This window comes from Papio anubis, chromosome X, assembly GCF_008728515.1.
Source record: "Papio anubis isolate 15944 chromosome X, Panubis1.0, whole genome shotgun sequence".
Taxonomy (NCBI): domain Eukaryota; kingdom Metazoa; phylum Chordata; class Mammalia; order Primates; family Cercopithecidae; genus Papio; species Papio anubis.
In genome coordinates, this window is record NC_044996.1 from 39,730,709 (window position 1) to 39,752,357 (window position 21,649).

The 21,649-nt window shown below is 36.4% G+C and overlaps 2 non-coding genes across 2 annotated transcripts; one reads left to right on the top strand and one right to left on the bottom strand.

The window, feature by feature from the left end:
* Window positions 1–11,030: 11,030 nt before the first annotated feature.
* LOC116272300 lies at window positions 11,031–11,193 on the bottom strand. The gene has a single exon (XR_004181012.1). It is a non-coding gene; the product is annotated as a U1 spliceosomal RNA (small nuclear RNA).
* A 5,186-nt stretch (window positions 11,194–16,379) lies between these two features.
* LOC116272312 lies at window positions 16,380–16,595 on the top strand. The gene has a single exon (XR_004181019.1). It is a non-coding gene; the product is annotated as a small nucleolar RNA U3 (small nucleolar RNA).
* The last annotated feature ends 5,054 nt before the right edge of the window (window positions 16,596–21,649 follow it).

Consider the following 21,649-nt stretch of genomic DNA (forward strand, 5'->3'; position numbering starts at 1 on the left):
TTGGAAGCATTTGTATATTTTACATCACAGAGACAAAATACCCAGATGGGAGACTGAATATTTGATTTTGCATCTGGGTGTTCTGGCAAAATAGAAAGCAAGAAAAGTGATTTCTATTTGGTTATTTTTAATTTGTGGTGATATCAGCACCCTATAAACTGAAGGAGAGAAACTCAATGGTAGTGGTCCTACTATATCTGTTTTGTGCTGAAATGCACTTGCAACTGGAATTGTTTGCTTTAATATATTTCAGTGGGGTGTCACCAGGGGCAGCCTCAGCAAAATTGTAAAAGTTAGACTCATCTTTGATGTTCTTTTGCATCTTCAGGGATGCACTACCCTCTTGTCCCTACCAGGTGAAAGTTGACTTCATGTTTTATATATCCTCCATTCGCAGCATGCTCTTATAAATAAGCCATTTGTAATAACATATAAAAAGGGCCAAAATTTTAAGTAACTGTGGGACAGAAGTGATGGTAGTATTTTATGTACCTGTCATAGGTGACAAATTTGTGAGGAGAGAGGACTTCTGAGCCCCTTACACACCCTCTAAAGTACCACCACCAAATTATATGATTTCCAGACTTGTAAGTCTTAAAACCCCTGTACAGGAAAACCACAGTGATAAAATAAAATCAAAGACTGATTAATTACTAATCATGTAACTTAAAAGACTGGGGACACAAAGACTACACATGGTAATGGTTTAGACTAGAAGTATTTCTTTGAGAATAATCAGCAAGCTAAATACTTTAACTATGCCACTTTCTTCCAAAGGCAGTAATTTAAGACCCTCTGTAAAGGTTATGGCAATGCCAGTTACTATAAAGCATAATCTGTTTCTCTCTCTTGTTCTCTTTCAATTGTCCTAGAAATACAACTACTCAACCCTGTCGTAGCATGGAAACGCTTACAGACAATATGCAAACAAACGAGTTGAGTTGTTTTTCAAAAAAACCTTTATTTACAAAAACAGAAAGTCAGCCTACTGCCATAGACTGTTGCCCCTTTCTTTACAAGTGCTATTTTAGATTGTATATTTGAGTCCAGTGACCCATTTAGAGTTAAATTTTATATATGGTGCAAGGTATGGATCACAGTTTATTTTCTTGCATATTGATATAAAATTGTGCAGTAACTTTTGTTGAAAAGACTGTCCTTTTTCCATTGACTTGCCTGCGTACCTTTGTCAAAAATCAGTTGTCCATGCACTTGTGGATCTCTTTCTGAACTTGCTACTCTGTTCTGTTGATTTATTTGCCTATTTTTAGGCTACAATTACATTGCTCTATGAGTATATAATGAATCTCAAAATAAGATAGCATTAGCTCTCCAAGTCTGTTCATTAACTCCTGGCTACTTTTAAGATTTTTCTCTTCATTGCTGGTTTTAAGCAATTTGATTTTGATGTGCTTTGTTGTACTTTTCTCGTGTTGTCATGCTTGAGGTTCATTGAACTTCTTAGATCTCTGGGTTTACAGTTTTCATCAAATTTGGAATTTTTTTTTTTTGGCCATTATTTCTTCAAATATCTTTTCCGTCCTCTCCTCTAGGGACATGAATTGCATATATATTAGGTTCCTTGAAGTTATTTCAGAGCTCACTAATGATCTGTCCTTCTCTTTCTCTGGATTCTTTTTTATTGCTTTGCTGCATTTTGGGAAGTTTTTATTGCTACGTCTTCAAGTTCATTAATCTTTTTATCTTCAATACATAGTTTGCCATTAACTCCTAGCAGGGAATTTTTTTAATCATATAAATTGTGGTTTTCATTTGGAGATATTTTATTTGAATCTGTTTAACTATCTTTTATGTCTCTGCTTACCTTTATGCACATGTTTAATCCAATTATAATAACTCATTTAATGTCCTTATCTGCTATCATCTAGGTTAATTTCAATTGTTTAAATTTTCTTATTATTAGTTGCACTTTCTTGTCTCTTTTTATGAATAGAAATTTGTGAATTTTACCTTGTTGATGCAATAGATAGATAGATGCTGGATAGAGAGAGAGATTGATTGATTTATATATATTCCTATAAATATTTTTGAGTTTTGTTCTGGGCCACAGTAAATTTGCTTAGAAATGGTTTGATCCTTTCAGGCTTTGCTTTTAAGAAATATTAGGCAGAATCAAAACTGTGATAAGTTTCGCACTGCTTATTCACAACTAATGAGTCAAGACCCCTCTGAGTACTCTGTCCAATGCCCCATGAACTATGAGGTTTTCCAGTGTAACTTGTGGAAAAAGGCATTGTTTCTGGTCCCGTGTGAGTGCTAGGTACTGTTCCCTATACTCTTCTCTGATGATTCTTTTCTCTGTCTCTGGTAGTTTCCTTACACATATGATCCTGTCATCCAATCAGTACTCTGAATACTCTGGAGTTCTCTCTTCGTGTGAAGAAGGCAGCCTTGAGGGTTGGCTTATACAGGCTTGGCTTCTTTGGGTACTCATGAGTATCTATAGTAGTCATGTGTTTGCATGTGATTTCAAACTTCTCATGTTCCTGGCATTTATTAGAACACCACAGATATTCTCTCTTCTCCAGTACTTTGCCCTGTGTATTTTGGCTATCTTGGGTCCTTCAGACTCTCAGCTCCTTGACATAGGGAACTCAGAGCTGGGGTTCCCCCTACCTGCAACACAGCCAACAAACTCTCTCGAGATAGTCACCTGGGGAAATAATTGCTAATTCTGTTTACTTACTGTTTTTCAGGGATTACTGCCCTTGATTGCCTGATATCCAGTGTCGAAACCCTTATTTCATTCTTTTTCAATTCGTTTATAAGTTTTTTTTCAGAGAGGAGGGTAAATCTGGTTCCTATGACTCCACCTTTGCCAGCAGTGGCATTCTCAACCTATTCAACCTTACATTTAAATATAAGAAAACATCCTTGTCAAGTTTTCTATCAGTGATCCGGACATTCTAGTTCTACTTCGTGTGAATTTATTTAGATGACACCCAAAGGACTAAGAGAATACTTTAGTACTTACTTTAGTAACTATTCTGTAGTTACTAAAATCCTCATTTTGCTTATTTTATAGCTTAAGGTACTGAAAGCTAGTATTTGATATTATTATTATTATTATTAATTTTTTTTTTTTTTTGAGACGGAGTCTCACTCTGTCACCAGGCTGGAGTGCAGTGGTGTGATCTTGGCTCACTGTAACCTCCACCTCCTGAGTTCAAGCAATTCTGCCTCAGCCTCCTGAGTAGCTGGGATTATAGGCATGTGCCACCACACCTGGCTAATTTTTGTATTTTTAGTAGAGACGGGGTTTCACCATGTTGGTCAGGCTGGTCTTGAACTCCTGACCTCGTGATCCGCCCACCTCGGCCTCCCAAAGTGCTGGGACTGCAGGTGTGAGCCACCGTCCCTGGCATTATTATTAATTTATATTCATATTCTTCTGAGTATTGTTTACAATTGTAGAAATAAAAACTATTGCAAATAACCAATAATACAAATCTTAAGATAAATACGTAAGTTAGAATATTATGCACCCACTAAACATGTTATTTATTTACATTTAATATTTATTTATTTATTTATTTATTTATTTATTTATTTATTTTTTTGGAGACGGAGTCTCGCTCTGTCGCCCAGACTGGAGTGCAGTGGCCGGATCTCAGCTCACTGCAAGCTCCGCCTCCCGGGTTCACGCCATTCTCCTGCCTCAGCCTCCCGAGTAGCTGGGACTACAGGCGCCCGCCACCTCGCCCAGCTAGTTTTTTGTATTTTTAGTAGAGACGGGGTTTCACCATGTTAGCCAGGATGGTCTCGATCTCCTGACCTCGTGATCCGCCCGTCTCGGCCTCCCAAAGTGCTGGGATTACAGGCTTGAGCCACCGCGCCCGGCCCTAATATTTATTTATTAGATGTAGGCTGTTGTTTTGTCACCCAGGCTGGAGTGCAGTGGCGTGATCATAGTTCACTGCAGCCTTGTACTCCTGGGCTCAACTGATACTCTCACTTCACCTTCAAGTAGCTAGGACTACAAGCAAGCACCACCATGCCTGGCTAATTTTTTAAATTTTTTAGTAGAGATGAGGTCTCGTTATGTTTCCCAGGCTGGTCTTGAACTCCTGACCTCAAGTGATTGTCCTGCCTCAGCCTCCTAAAGCACTGGGATTACAGGCATGAGCCACCATGCCCGGACAAACATGCTTTTTTTTTTTTTTAAATATTCAATTACATTGAAAAATATTACTGTGCAACGCTAAGTAAGATAAAATTATATATGCAGTTGAATGCCAATTTCATAAATACATAAATACGCACTTTAAAATTGGAAGAAAATGCATTAGTTTCTCAATACTAATTGTGACTACCTTTGAGTGTTCATTGCTATAGTCATTAATTGCTGTTTGTTAAATTTTTTAGTCTCCCCAGCACATGATAGAACTGCATTTCCTGGCCTACCTCTGGGTGGAACCATTGAACTATTTCTGGCGAATGAGTTGTTAGCAGAAATAATATGTTACTTCTGAGATGTAGCATTTAGTTCGTATTGTTAGACTCCTAAAATACATCTGCCCTTTTACAGGACTAACAATAATGTTCAACTCAGTGGGTGCCCCATCAACTGCTCAGTATCTGAATGGTATTATGAGTAGAGGCTCTCCTTGCCACAGTGGACAGGTAGCATGAGCAAGTCATAAATCTTTGTTGCTTCAGCAATTGGGATTTGGGGGTTGCTTATTATAATAACACAAGTTGGACTATCCTGACTGATACTGGGGAATTATGGAAGATTTCACTTTTCTTATTTATATATTTCCATCCAAAATTTACACAATGAGCTTTAATTACTCTTATGATATAAAAACTAATTAATATTAACATATTTCATTGAATGAAAGGTGACATCAATTGTAAGATGCACCATTATTTTATGTATCCCTAAGAAAGAACAAATATTTTAAATTATACTGTGACTCAATGCCTTAATGATAGTTCTGTGTGTTATTTGAATTGGTCACACCCGTCTCTTCTTGCTTTGAGATTTCTTTTATCATATCCCAAAGACTTGGTGATTTCTTCTTTTGCCTTTAGTTGCACTACTAGTTGTATGGTAAATCATCATTTTCCACATATATCTGTAAGAATTTAATGGTATATAATGCAGGTTCATGTACATGTAGGTAATTTTTACTTTTTAGTTTTTATAAAATATTTGGTTTATTCTTTGCAAGAAAATGAGGAGTTAAGAGTCTTTTCTCCACTAATCACTAATATAACTATTACCGTTCTACTGCTGCTGTAACAAATTACTGCCAAACTAGTGGTCAGAAACAACACAAACTTACTGTCTTATAGTTATGGAAGTCAGAAGTCCTATATGGGTCCCAAAGGGCTAAAATAAAGTTGTCAGCAGAGTCGCATTCCTTCGCGAGGCTCTACGAGAGAATCCGTTTCCCTGCCTTTTCCGACTTTTAGAGGCTGTCCACATTCCATGGCTCATGGCTCCATTCAAAACCAGCAATGTCAGGCCATGTATTCACACTGCCATCTCTCTGATTCTCTCTTTTGTAGTCACATCTCCCAAGACTCTGACTCCTCCCCTGCTTCCCTCTCCCACATTTAAGGACTCTGGTGACATGATTGCATTGGGCCCACCCAAACAATCCAGGAAAATCTCTCTATTTTAAAGCCATCTGATTAGCAATTTTAATTCTCTTTCCCCAGGTAAGGTAACATATTCACAGGTTCCCAGGATGGCTATGTGGACATCTTTGGGGGAAGAGGCATATTATGCTGTTTACCACAATCACTAACATCAAATTCATGTCCCTGCTCTTGTTCTGCACCACCCTGTATGTATAACAACTTTTGCTTCAATGAGGGATCACATTATAGTTTCTCTGGAGACATTTTAAACCCAATGCATATAATAGAGTACCTAAAAAGCATATAACACATTGCTGTGATGATCATATAAACAACAATGATCAAATTTCACTGTGTAGAAAATGACAAACAAGTCACACTTAATTGATGAAAAGATGCCATAGAATTTTAGGATGCAGCCTTATTTCAGAGACATTAACATGTAGAAAAACAATATGTATCTTAAAATAGATGAAATACAGTATACGCAAAAAACCAATTTACAGATCTGCCAGTTAATCATCTAATAGATGTCTAAAGAACGGAACACATACATGATTCACTTTGATAGGAAAAGGAGAAGAACAACAGCATGTTCCATGTCAGACAGTGAAAAACAGGCATGAGGACATTATATGTCTATCTCATGAGATACTGAAATGAGGACTGAGATGACCAGCATATGCATTGACTAGAATATAAGTAATCCCAAGCTTATCTTTTTTTAAAAAAACAGAAGACTCCAACAAATATTCAGGGAAGTTTTCCATTTTTGTAAATAAGATTTTCTACACGTGCATGTATTTTGACATTTTGAATTGCACAGGAATGAATGTGCTTTGGAGGGTGGCTAATTTTTTAAAAATCATATGCCATAAATCAGATAATGGGTATAAAATGACTTCACAATCTACAAAGTCTTCAAGTACACTTTTCAGCAAATAATTTTTCTTTTCTTTCTTTTTTTTTTTGAGATGGAGTTTCACTCTTGTTGCCCAGGCTGGAGTGCAATGGCACAATCTCGGCTCACCGCAACCTCCTCTTCCCAGGTTCAAGTGATTCTCCTGCCTCAGGCTTCCTGAGTAACTGGGATTACAGGCATGCGCCACCACGCCCAACTAATTCTGTATTTTTAGTAGAGACGGGTTTTCTCCATGTTGGTCAGGCTGGTCTCGAACTCCTGACCTCAGATTATCTGCCCGCCTCGGCCTCCCAAAGTGCTGGGATTACAGGCGTGAGCCACTGCGCCCGGCCTACATATCATTTTTCTTAGCTAAATTTCCTTTTTCTTTATATCCATGGTACGGACTGTATGAACTATCTTGAGATGATAAAAATTCCCCTAAAATTAAGTCTGACCTTATGATTTCTATTTCTAGCAATTACCACTATTGAGAAAAAACAAGTCTAGATGAGACCAAAAAATGCCTATTTTGCCTAAAACTTGCTAAAATTTCAATGAGAATACAAAAATGAGACTAAACTGCCAGTGGCTTTCTCCTAATTTTTTAGGACCACTTTTAATAAAAGCAGCCCACAACTTTATTTTATGGTTTTACATTTGGATCTTTATTTGTATTAGAGAATTCATTTAAATTGAAGGAAAACTAAGTCATTTGCATGCAAATATAGCAACAAGAGAAGATTGCACAAGTAACGAACGTGGTATATTAAACAATCTTTTCGCAGTGAGTGACCAGGAATATATTCATTCTGAATGAGTCTCTAATTCATTCTAGTTATTACCATAAAAGTGCACTAAGATGTGTATATCACTTTAGATTAAATGCAGCACTTCACAGTATATTTTTCTCATAATATCATGAATTTTAAGCACTGTATCTGCACTGGATATGCTTAAAAACAGTCATATCATGAAATTATAAATTGCTTGAGTGGACCTGGATCAGAAAGCATTCAGAAAATTAACATTAGTATTCATTAATGATTGATGGTTGTTTTTCTTCATAGAGTTGTCCTTTCTAAAATTGAAATATTATTTACTAGCAATGACTAGAAAAGGTTTGTATTTCTTTGACTTTGAGAACAATGAAATACATCCAGATTATTTTATCAAAAGATGAATGAGCTGCTAACAAGATGACAAGTTTGCTGCCAGCCACAATAATCATCTCTTTTTTGGATCAGGCTTTCTGGAACAGAAAGGGTCTTGAGATCTACTGTTTCATTTGATTCCCAGCACATCTGGTGAGGAGGTAAAACCTGTGTCTTTATCCCTGTTTTATAGCAGGTGACTGAGACTATATAACTTGCCTAAGTTCATTCAGCACACATCGTCCTGTTTGCCAAATCGGTGTTTCTGAAATGTTGGAAGAATACGTGGAAAGTGTTTGCAGTTTGAAAATAAAGCCATTTTTTTCAATATTCATTTGTTTTCCGTCTTTATGTTTAATTTATCTTGAAATTACAAATAACATTAAAGGTAATTTAAAATGTTTAAATATCTATCAAAGGGGCATGGCTTATAAAAGGTAGGGAAATAATATGCTAGATATTCCAATAAATTCCAATATTTAAAAATGCTCAGGGGAAAGTTCTGTTACATGAAATTGGCAAGATTTTAGTTTTACTTTTTTGGTGCCATTCATTTGTAAACCCTTGTAGGCAGTATTTTTTTTAATGAGTTACTCTGTTTAAAATACAAACAGCCTCTCATTATTGACGACAATCAACTGTATGACATAGTAAAAATACTAACAATAGCTACCATTTATTCAGTACTTTCTTTGTGTCAAGGATTATTTTAAACACTTTATATATTTACTTATTTAATTCATTAATTCTTCTTAACAACCCTATGTGGTAAGCATTATTATTATTTCATTTTACAGGTATGGAAATCGAGGCACAGAGAATTAACACCCTTATGATCACACAACTAGTAAATGAAACAGTTAAAGTTAGGGGATTCCAACCCAGGCAGTCTGGCTCTAGAGCTACAGCTCTTAACCATTATGGATGCTGCCTAGAGTCTGACTATCTGGACTTCAGTCTTGGATTCACCCCTTACTAGCCATAGTCAAGTTATTTAGGATCTCTAAGCCTCAGTTTCTACATCTGTAATATTGTCATAACAATATCAACTTAATAGGATGAATGTAAAGAGGGAATTTTTCAAAAATTAATAAAGCATAGCAAGGTACCTGGAAACTAATTGTTAATGAATGCTAATTTTCCCTCTTTATTAATGACAGTTTGAATACTGCCTCATCATAATTCTTTTTCTGAACTTTAAGATTTTTGCAGGCCTGTATTTTTAACACTGTTTTACCTATGCCTCTTGTCCCCCCAAAAGCTGCATTTATGCCACACCATCTAAAAGTATCTGTGTAGGTAGGTGGCAAGGCAAAAAGAAAAAACAACCAAATGATTGATTCTCAAAGCAGCTATTTATTTGCCAAATTATTTGTTTTACCTTGACTAACTTGAATTTGGACTAACATTGAAACTGGCCCAATTGTCCCATAGAACTGATGTTTATGGTTTCTTTTGAATAAACATAGAAATTGTCCTCACATTCTTAGAACTTGAGAAAGTTACATTTGTCTTATCTGAGTTCCTTTCTCAGGAAACCAACCATCAGGCCTCCCAGATAGTATCAAGGAACCAAAATTCACCAAATCACCACATCTGGACAATGAGATGCCAGACCCCTAATCCATCATAATTGCCAGCTGACCACCTGTTTCCTGTTGACCAACTCCTCTTCCTCACCCCTCCCTACTTCCTGCTTTCCTGCATGTAGTTACATTTCTTCGCTGCTATATAAATTCGTGATTTTAGTCAGGGAGATGGATTTGAGACTGATCTCCCATCACCTCAGCTGCCCCACCCAATTAAGGGCTTCTTCCTTGGCAATACTCATTGTTTCAGTGATTGGTTTTCTTTGCAGCAAGCAGCAGGACCTAGATAGAACCGTTGGCATTTTAGTAACAAAATTCCTCAAGGGGCTGGTAGTTTTAAATTTGCATATAGACTAAACTAACACTGTTAAAAGGCACTATAAGATTAGTGTTCACCTCTGAGAGAGAAATATGTGCACCAAAATTAAGGTTTGGTTAGCAGATTAAAAACATGTATGCAGAGTAGAAAAACTTTTAAATTCTAAACCTCTATTCCATTGGCCACTTTGGCTGAACATAATTTCTTGGCATCCAACCTCTGACCAACAAATACTACATTTTCAAGAGTAAAAAAGAAATACACAAAATGATTATTAAGCCCCTATTATAGATAAAAAATTTGCAGAGGCTCCCAAAAGATTTCAGGAGTTTTGTGATTGTTGAGTCAGTTTTCTGAAATCTGACCATGGTGTGCACTTTAGTAAACCTAATTTGGAAGAATGACCCAGCAGGATGTTACTGATTGATTCTGGAAATCTTATCTAAAATCCAATGCTGAGCTACCTAAAAATCAAAATAAACTCATGTTTAGAGATCCAGCAAAGTTCAGCTTTGATTAACCTATCCAGATTTGTTATTTAAAAACACCAGAGAGATACCATATTAATTGTAACACATACTCAAGTTTTTACTGTTTCAAAAAATTAATTAAAAAAATTATGTAGCAGTGTTATAGGTCACTGTAATCATTCGAGATTTAGGACCATAATCAAATCTTGCCTCCAATTTTTTAAAAATTGGTAACACTACTGAGTGACTAATCACTGAATGATGTGTGTTCTGGAAAAGGGTCTTGAAGCAAAGTTACCTTTAATGGGGAGGTACCATTTATATTTATTTATTTGTTTTTATGAAATGTGCCAGTGAGAAAATGGATGGGCTAGTTCTGAGTAACCTTGCCAAGGCTGATCTTTGAGTTATTATAAAAACTATTAAATTTCTAACTTCCAAATTCCCACTCATTTTTAAACTATTAGATCCTGAAACAGGACAGGAGCCCTTGGAAGGCCAGCTGGTTGATTGCTGATTGATTGCTTCAGGGGGCTGGTCTGCAGAGCCTTTAGAAGAACCTCTTGATCCTATGCCTTTACTACAACTCAGGCACCTGACAAATTCCCTTGCCAAGGCAGAATGGCCATTGTTCAGGGAAGGAATTCCCTTCAAGTGTCCTTGAAAGGGCTTTTCTTTTTGGAAAGAGCACCTTGTAAACCTTCACAGTTTTATGTCTCCTTGGATGCTAATTGGTGTGTAAGTCTGAAAGGTTTACAAAAGTTAGCTAAAATTTCAGGCTGCTTTTGACATGTTCAAGTACCCAAATGGATAGACATCTCTAGCTGATTTTCTCTTTATATGATTTAGGCTTTGTCTGTATAATCCCAGTTTTATAATGTTGAGTTGAGGTTGAATATGGCCATTTTTGAAATGGACATTAATCAAACGTTAACAGATTTCAGTCACTAGGAAATAAAAGGCCATTTGTTTTGTTTTGTTGAACTGGAGAAAGAGCGAACACAGTTCACCACCACCATAAATTATGCAATCAAGTTTCCCACATTTGGTGAAATCTCGGGGTCAGCACATCTGGAGTGCAATAGATGAGCCTTGGTGCTGGGAGAACCACCTTCATGATCACGGCACTACCCCGACATATAAGAATTCATCATTTTTATTTAAGGGTTTCTCTTTAGGGGACAGAAAACAATTCAAACTTACAAAAGACAAAAACAGGGGTTTTACCCACTCACTACATTGATTAGCACTCCTGTGTACCTATGTGGGCATAGGCCTTTTGGGGATAATGTAAATAAATTGTACAATTGCTCAAAATAGTGACACTGCCTGTGGTGATCTCAGACCCAACTAGAATTAGAACTCAGGAACCAAAATTAGTTCCTGGAAATCTTTCACCACACATCAAAGAGTCACAGCACACACACAAACACAAATTCACACTTCAACTGTGAAAACCAACTCATTTCAAAATATAACCTCCATATCTATTTGAATTTTGATTGAAACAACTTATTTTATTGTTACTCTCTACTGCTGAATAGCTTCCCTTCAAGCTTGTCCATCCTTCTCCAAGGTGCTGATGGCCTAATGATTTAGGTTGGTATGCTTGGCTAGATATGTACATGCCTAGGAGAAATTTGTAGAATTACCCATATACTTTTTCTCTCATCTCAATCTAGAAATACAAAGATTTCTTTGGAAGGACAATTCCCAGAATTAGGAGTATGGAGAAATGTTAGAAATTGCATTAATTTTATAACCACCAGCTAAAGCAATGTTCATAGATTTCCATAGATGACAATATTACCCCAAAGCTCAAGTCATAACATACTCTTCTAAAAAGTAAGAGTTCAAAAACAGGTTAACATTCATTTCAGAAAAATAATGAAAAGTAAAATTAAAAAATAGTTGTTTTTAAAGTAAGAAATAGAAGACTAATAGGTTTTAAACTTAAAGCTTCTTGTGAGGTTAATAATTTTCTAATAATGTGACTATCTACTTAAGTTGGACAAGTCTTTTTTATTAGTGGTGCTATGTATGTAGTTTTAATGGTTATGTTTATTCATTTGGGCAAATTCACTTATGAGTAACAGACATTAAAAAAAACCTTGAAAACTTTCTAAGCTGTGAACCTTCTTTACTGTATCTTCTTGATGGCATACTATAAAACACATCAAAATGGTCACATGTGAACTTATCAGGTGGAAATATGAAGATTAGGGTAATAGTCCATTCTCTGTTCATGTTACACTTGGGAAAATCTTCAAATGGCCAGAACAACAGCAATGTCTTGATTCCTTATCAAGAAATCACAATTCAAATCCTTACGAATATATTCACAATGGTGCTTGGAAAAAGAAAAAGAAAAACACCTAGCAGTCAATATTGAAGACTTGTCACAGAGTTTTGGTCAGGTTTTTAAGGTAGAGAATGTTTGGATTTTGGCCCCTCTGATAATGGTTCAGTTATATATTTTAAAAATATAGCACATACATGATAGGGAGTTTGAGAATATATTGGGGCTGGAGGAGGTCCTCTATATAATTAATGTAATTAATGAATAAGCCTAACTAAAGACTGGAAAAGGACTGACAAAAATGCAGGAAGATAATAGTTACACACTGGTTAATGAAATCAAGTTGTTAGAGCTCTAAGATGAGCCTTAACAGTATTTACACATTTCAAGTCTTATTGGGAAACCCTCTTAGAACCCATGTTTGCTAACATCAGTAATTTATCAAATAAAGATTATACATTTTTTAAAAGTCTATTCCTAGAATGTAATTTTCAAATGGTTTTTCATAAATCAGATTTATTTTCTTTACTTGTTTTTACATAGTAAGCTATGTATCCCCAAATACCTAAAAATAAAGCACCCGACTCCCACTTCCGAAGTAGATTGTGATTTTAAAAATCATGTTTTAGGAGGGAGCTTCCAAGATCAGAAGTTTATTTTCTCCTGAATTCTTTGACTTCAATGAAAGGTAAACTGCCACCAGGTGGACAGTGGTAGTTTCACAACAGCTAGGATAGCCATATGTCTCAGCTTGCCTACAATGGATCTAAATTATGCCTGTTGTTCCACCTTAACTAGTAATAGCACCTACTTTCACTCTCAAAAGCTTCCAAGTTTGGACAATTAATTTTATGGTCACTCTATTAACTTCATGGTCAAAGGGCATTGCCAACTCTTGATGAATGAGTTCTTATTTTTGCTAAAATGGTAACTGAAAGAAAAACCATAACAATTTTCTTAGTCCATTTAGGCTGCTATTAAAATATACTATAGATTTGATGGCTTATAAATAAAAGAAATTTATTTCTCACTGTTCTGAAGGCTGGGAAGCCCAATATCAAGGATATGGCAGATTGGGTGTATGGAGAAGGCCTGCTTTCTGGCTCCTAGATGACATTTTCTAGCTCTGTCCTCACATGGATGGAAAACCAGGGCTATGGTCTCTTCAGCCCCTATTAGAGCACTAATCTCATTCATAAGGGCACCACACAACACATGAATTTTGGGGGAGACACACACATTCAGACCATAGCAGCACTCCTGGTTATATTTTCTTTCACATATAGCATTTTTTCCCTCTGACTTAAAAATTGTTATTTTTTATCAATTCAAAAAAAAATCTATGCCTAAGTTTTTTCATGGTCTCCAACATTCTTAAACCAGTTTAGTAATCGCAGATTACATGTTTTTCTGGAGCCTTTCATCTTGTAGTCTATCCTGAACTTGTTGCACTTTAGCTCTGCTGAATAACTGCATCAAGTTTGGATATCTGTCCCTGCCCAAATCTCATGTTGAATTGTAATTCCCAATGTTGAAGGCAAGACCTGGTGGGAGGTGTTTGGGTCATGAGGGCAGATCTTTCATGTACTGGTGCTGCTCTCGTCATAGTGAGTGAGTTCTCATGAGACATGGTTGTTTAAAAGTGTGTAGCACCTCCTCCAAACAACTCTCCCTCTCTCTTGCTTTGGCTCCCGCCATGTGGAACACCTGCTACCCTTTCGCCTTCTGCCATGATTGAAAGCTTCCTGAGGCCTCCCAAGAAGCAGATGCTGCTATGCTTCCTATACAACCTGCAGAACCACGAGCCAATTAAACTTCTTTATGAATTACCCAGTCTCAGGTATTTCTTTTTAGCAATGCAAAAATGGACTAACACAGACATCCTGGAACTTCAGTTGGTCATCATTAATGGAATTCCCTTTTTATCTCTCTTTCTCTTTCTTTCTCACATTGAATCAATTGCTTTTTATATACTACTTTATTGTTTTTTTCTAGTTTAGGTAGAGTATGTTCTCCAATAGCTTCCTAGGAAAGGCTATATGAGAGATAAAATACTTAAAGCTTTTAGTGTGTAAAAATATATCTCAATTGATAATTGGATTGCATATGGCATTTTAGATTGAAATCATTAGTCTCAATATCTTGAGCATTGCCTTCTAGCTTCCAGTGCTATTATTGAGAAGTCAGAAGCTATTCTAATTCTTTAGTCTTTGCACGTGCATGTAACCTATTTATTTTTCTCTTCGGAAACTTCTCTTTGTCTCCAGAGTCCTAAATTTTATAATCATTTGCCTTGGTGTGGGGCTTTTTTTAGCTTTCTTTTGTTGTTGTACTAGACAATTAATAGGTCCTTTCAATCAATGGATTGACAGCCTTCTATTCTAGGAAATATTTTTAGATTTTTATTTGATGATTTCCTAATATTTATTCTAATCTATTATCTTTATTAGTTAAATTGAGACATTGCAGTAGTGAAATATACCTCACCCTCAGTGCAAATATCTTTCAGGGGCCTATTACAAATAATTTCAGAGAGTGAACAGTGCCTGACACGTATTTTAAAAGTATATCAAAGTGTGTTGAATAAATGGCAATTCTGATTACCTAACAGAAAGTATTAAAATGCAATCTTTGCTTATAGTTAATGTTTTCTTCATATGATTTTTCTTTTTACCATGGAACCATCCGTTTCGAAGGAGATGTGACTGGCATACTCTAATAATGTTATTTTATTCTCCCCTCACGAAGTCCCATTCCACCCTACAGCTATTTACTGGAAATTCTTTCTAACATTTAGATTTTCAGGGGTTACTTTTTCACTCCTTTGGCTTTTAGGTACTACTATATTCAATGATGATCTCTAGAGGGCCATAACTTTCTGGAAGGCATTCAATTAGTGCCTCTGAAAACAGTCTTAAAAGCTGAGTTTGGATAGCACTATAACTGATTACTCTGTCACCTAGAGCTATCTGCCCAGGAAAGGTGATCCATATCTAAGCAGGGCATGAAGGTGAGAGCAGCTATAATCCCCAAAAAGTTAGCTTATTTTTCAGGTTTCTTTTGCTTTAACCTAAAAAAGCTTAGTACCACCAAATAAGGTTTAAGAAATTCAGAAACTGGATGAATTGCAGTAGAGCTCGATGAAAGTTTCTGAGAGAATCTAAAAGCTAATTACTACTCAAATCCAGCTGCCTGATACACTCTCAACATAAGTAGAATTGGCAACTGCCTATCAAGAATTTTGTGAGTGTCAGAACACTCCCCTTACAAACAAGTACTAAACTCCTTTACATCTACAGCAGGATAATTCTTACCAGGAGAGTACTTTTGGCTTTAACATGTAAATCCTGAACTGAATAATTCAGGGATGGCATTAACTGCCTATCCTCTTCTGTGGTAGGCTATTTATTTAGAAGCTCTACTTATTATTAAGCTCTACTTATTATTGGAGAAGCTCTACTCCATAACTTTCTGGGAGAATCAAAGGACTGATTCTCTTTAGTCACTAGTAACCACCCCCCTTCCCTCCCCCAAACACACACTTTTAGATATACAAGATTCTCAGGTGATTTCTAAGAATTAGGGAAATAAAGAATGCCTTTTACATGGCTCTGTCCTCTCCAGAAATGACTAAAAAATACTAATCTACAGATTCTTGAATGCAGTGACACCTAAGTATGGTACACAAATTATATATAAAAATAAATCTACACTAGGACAAATCACAGTGAAACTGCAGAATATCAGAGGCAAAGAGATTTTATAAACAGTTACAGTTAAAATAATAGTTGACTCCTCAAGAGCTACAATGGAAGTTGAAGACGGTAGGATCATAGTTTTCAAAGAGCTGAATGGAAATAACTGCCAACCTAGAATTCCATACCTATTGACATATGTCCATTTTCTGATGATTAGTTTGAAATAGTGACATTTTCAGATAACCAGTAGGCCCTCACTAAAGGAAATTCTAAAAGATGGCGTTTAGGCTAAAGGAAAGTGATCCAGGTACAATAATAATCATATAAGAAATTGTGAAGACTATATTTTCAAGGTTCATTTCTATAGTTCACTACTGGAGAAGTTTCTCTGAACATGTGGAGCACCAGGAAACATGAGGAAGAAGCACAGCATTCTCTCCTAAATGTGAAGCCAGCTGTTGGTGTTGATTTGCTGTAACTGCTATTTGCCATTGATGATTATTTTCCTCTTCTTCCCAGAGAGTAAGAGGGAGAGGATGCAGTCTGTGTGGTTCCCGTTAAAAAGAAAGAAGAAAGAAAGAGAGAGAGAGAAAGAAAAAGATAGAAAGGAAAAAGAAAAGAAAAACAAAGGCATAACAAAGAAAGAGGAATACTTTGTGAAAATGTGATGCTGAGTTAAAACGTTATCTCTAAAGTCTCTGTAAAATGCAAACTTGCTATAAAAAAGGGGTGACATATGACGTCGTTAACATTTTCTGATACAGTATGTGTTCTAATGTAGAAAGTGTGTTCTTGGCTGGGCGCAGTGACTCATGCCTGTAATCCCAGCACGTTGGGAGGCTGAGACAGGTGGATCACCTGAGGTCGGGAGTTTGAGACCAACCTGGCCAACTTGGCAAAACCCATCTCTACTAAAAATACAAAAAATTAGCTGAGCATGGTGGTGGGCACCTTGTAAACCCAGCTACTCGGGAGGCTGAGGCAGGAGAATCACTTGAACTGGGGAGGCAGAGGTTGCAGTGAGCCAAGATCCTGCCAGTGCACTCCAGCCTGGGCAACAAGAGTGAAACTCTGTCTCAAACAAACAAATCGAAAAGGTCTCTGTAAGATTAGTGCTCTAAGTGCCTTGAAAATAAGGTTCAAATAAGTGTGGGAAATGTGGTGTTAAACAAAGGGAAACCAGATTCTTAACTGTTGGACTTCTTAGCACCTTTAAGTATGCTAATGTACATTTTGAGTTTCCAAGAGAGTGATAGAGTACACATTTCCCAATTTTATTTAACCACAGATTTTATTTTTCTCAGAACAATTTAATAGATTGGCATTCCTATAGATCCCATTTAAAACCCCTCTCTGTCCCTAGCATGGTCCCTGAGATTCTTCATCAACTTAGATGATATTCCTGGAACACGGAGGCATGGGATAGGTAAATCTTTACAGAAACATGAGAAAACAACAAGATTAAGAGTATGAAGTGACTCATGGGATGGAAGACCCAGATTGGGGAGCTCCCTTGTGAGAATGAGAATTGCAAAAGCACAAGGGGTAAAATGGCAAAGGGAAACATCACGTGCCCTTGTGCTGATGCTTCTATTGCTCAACTGCATTGATCATCCATGAGTATTTGCAATCTTTTGGCAGTATAAATGAAAATGGTTTAGATGGGAAATAAACAGAGGCCTCAAAAACATGCAACTGGGGCTATTTCTGATTTATCTGATTAGGAAGCAGTGTCCACTGACCATTTTTAGAATCATATCTGAAATTTCATCTCAATGGTTAACTTTTTGCCTTATTACTAGATACAAAATAACAAAATCAGGTGTGTTTCCATTATGCAAGATTAATATGACTTTATATACAGTGACCAAATATTTGCTACATAAAATAATCTTCATCAGGCTGGGTGCAGTGGCTCATGCCTGTAATCCCAGCACTTTGGGAGGCCAAGGCGGGCGGATCATCTGAGGTCAAGAGTTTGAGACCAGCCTGACCAACATGGAGAAACCCTCTCTCTACTAAATACAAAAAAAGTAACCAGGCATGGTGGCGCATGCCTGCAATCCCAGCTACTTGAGAGGCTGAGGCAGGAGAATCGCTTGAACATGGGAGGTGGAGGCTGCAGTGAGCCGAGATTGCACCATTGCACTTCAGCCTGGGCAACAAGAGCAAAATTCCATCTCAAAAAATAAATAAATAAATAAATAAATAATCTTCAGATACCTATAGATTATTTCTCACTCGTCAGCAACATTCATTTCTATGTTAGCACTGAAAGCAGTGATATATTCCCAAGCAATAAATATTTATCCAAGTAAGTTTAGAATTTAAAAATTAAATTAATAGATTAGAACCAAAATTATGAAATCTCATTAAAACAAATTTAAAAAAATGTTTTTATGGAAGGGAATAAGAATTGTGCATACAACTCAATGTAAATACATCTAGTGTGTTTTTAATTTTTTAATTCATATATTTTCAAATGACTCATACAGAATATATACATCATTTTCACAAAACACTAAGTAAAAGGCAATCCAATTAATGGTTAGAATGTTTAATAGATATTTCATAAAAGAGAATATTCAAATAACATAGATGTCTCTAATGAATTAACTTTAAAAGTTTGACCTCTTTGATCGTTCTTTCAATTTTCAATTTTCAAATTAAAAAATTTTAAGTACACTTAGCACGAGATTTACCCTTTTATCAGATTTTAAACTATATAATACAGTATGGTCATGTGTAGTCAGTGTTTTACAGTGGCTCTTCAGAACTTATTCATTTTGCATAACAAATTTTATACCCATCAGCAACTCCCTTTTTCCCTCTCTTCCTAACCCCTGGAAACCACAATTCTATTCTTCATTCCCATTAATTTGACTACTTTTGATATCTCATGTAAATGAAATCATGCAGTATTTTCCCTTCTGTGACTGGTTTATTTTGCTTAGCATAATGTCTTCCAGGTTCATTCATATTGTCACATATAGTAGAATTTCTTTCTTTTTAAAGGCTGAACAATATTCCATTGAATATATACATATAAAATTCCATTCATTTGTAAATGGGCATTTAGGTCTTCATTTATTTTGGCTTTTGCAAATAGTGCTACAATGAATATTGGAGTGCTAATATCTCTTTAAGATTCGGATTCAAATTTTTTGGATAAATACCCAGAAGTGGGGTTGCTGTATCATATGGTAATTCTATTTCTAATTTTTTAAGGAAACTCCATGTTGATTTTCACAATGGCTGCACCATTTTGCATTCCTGCCAATGGTACATAAGGGTTCCAATTTCTCCACAGCCAGCCAACACTTACTGCCTTTAAAAAACATACAGATTGAGTATCCCTAATCCAAATATCTGAAATCTGAAATGCTCCAAAATCTGAATCTTTTTGAGCACTGACATGATACCACAAGTGGAAAATTCCACACCTGACTTTATGTGGTAGGTTGCAGTCAAAACTTCATTTTATGCACAAAACTATTTAAAATATTGTATAAAATTACCTTCAGGCTATGGTATAAAGTGTATAAGGTGTAAATGAAACATAAGTGAATTTTCTGTTTAGACTTAATCGCATATCCAACCTATATCATTATGTATATGTAAATGTTCCAAAATCTGAAATGTGAAACACTTCTGGCCTCAAGCATTTTGGTAAGAGATAGTAAGTGTGAGTGATACCTTACTTGTGGTTGTGATTGCATTTCCCTGATGATTAGTGACACTGAATATCTCTTCACATACCTGTTGACTCCTCATATGTCTTCTTCAAAGAAATGTCCATTCAAGTCCTTAGCCCATTTTAAAATCAAGTTGTTAGAGTTTTGTGGGGTTTTCTGTTGTTGCTATCAAGTCATAGGAGTTTCTTATATATTTTGGAGATTAGCCCCTTATCAGATGTATGGTTTGCAAATATTTCTCTCTTTCCGTGGGTTGTCTTTTTACTCTGTTTCCTTCACTGCGCAGAAACTTTTTTAGTTTGATGTAGCCCACTTGTCCATTTTTACTTTTGTTGCCTGAGCTTTTGATGTCATTTCCATGAAATCACTGGATATACTGATGTCATAAAGCTTTTCCCTTATATTTTCTTCTATGGGTTTTACAACTTTCAGGTCTTATAGTTAAGTCTTCAATCGATTTTTAGTTGATTGTCATTATTCTGTGCACTTTATTAAAAAATATTTTGGCTTTAGAGTTCTTACATATTAAATGACAAGCCATGGACTAAATAATCTCTAAGCACCCTTCCAGCTCTACTCTTCTGATTCATAATTTTACAAAAAAATGTGGAATTCTCACTTCTCCTTACTCCACAGTACAGTCACTCTATAAGCATTGTTTCTGGCAGGCTGTTCAATTGAAAGAACGAAATTACTAGCAGACAGACCATGTCACCTGGGAATTTTTTCTTACTATCTTACCACAGAAACTCAATTAATCTTAGGACTCTTGCTTTTGACTTCTCCCAAGAAACTTTTAAATCTGCCATTCTGTCAACTAACATTTATTGGATCCCTATTATATGTGTGGACGCAGGGTTAGGCGTGTGGGATGGAAAGATGAATACAACACATTGACGGTTTTAAAGGCAATCACAGTATAGTGGGGGAGATAGAGATGTATGCTATATGGGCAATACCACGAAAGAGATATGTGCAGGATATTATGGGCATAGGAGAAAAGAGGATATAACTCAACTTGAAAGGGGTGATAGTGGAAGGTTTCCAAGTAGAGATTTTACCTTACATTGTTCTTCAAGCTGAGATGTGTACTTGTGGGAGAATGTTAGGCAGAGCATGCCAAACATTGAGAACAGTATGAGCAGATGAGCAGAAGTGAGAAATAGCATTATGGAAAAGGTAGTTCGATCATTGTTGTCTGTCCTGTACCCTTGTTTCTTTTTTGTTTTGTCTTTTAAAATGTTTTTTTGAGGCAGGGTCTCACTCTGTCACCCAGGCTGGAGTGCAGTCGCATCATCCAGGCTCACTGCAACCTCTGCCTCCTGGGCTTAAGCAATCCTCCTGCCTCAAGCAATCCTCCTGCCTCAACCTCCCGAGTAGCTGCAACTATAGGCGCAGGCCACTGCACCCAGCTAATTTTTGTATTTGTTTTGTAGAGACTGGGTTTTGCCATGTTGCCCAGGCTAGTCTCAAACTCCTGAGCTCAGGTGATCCAGCCACTTTGGCTTCCCAAAGTGCTGAGATTACAGGCATGAGCCACCGCCCCAGCCCTCTTTCTCGTTTTAGCAGTATATTTTTCCCTCACTCCAACTATGTGGTAGAACTGTTAAGTATATTACACAGCCCAGTTAACTATAGGGGTGGGTATATGACCCAGACTAAGCCAATCATTATATAGCATTCTCCTGGCTGGAGCAGTTCATCCAAGGGATGGCATATGACCCAAGTCAGATCAATCAGATTCTTTTCCAAGGGTTTTATTATGCTAAAGTAGCAATTGAAAAACAGTGTCACAAAGTTTAGGACCATATACTCTGGAGTGAAACTTCCTGGATTCAAATATAATTTCCACTACTTAATAGCTGTGTAAGCTTAGATAAGCTATTACACTTTTCTGTATCTTAGCTTTCT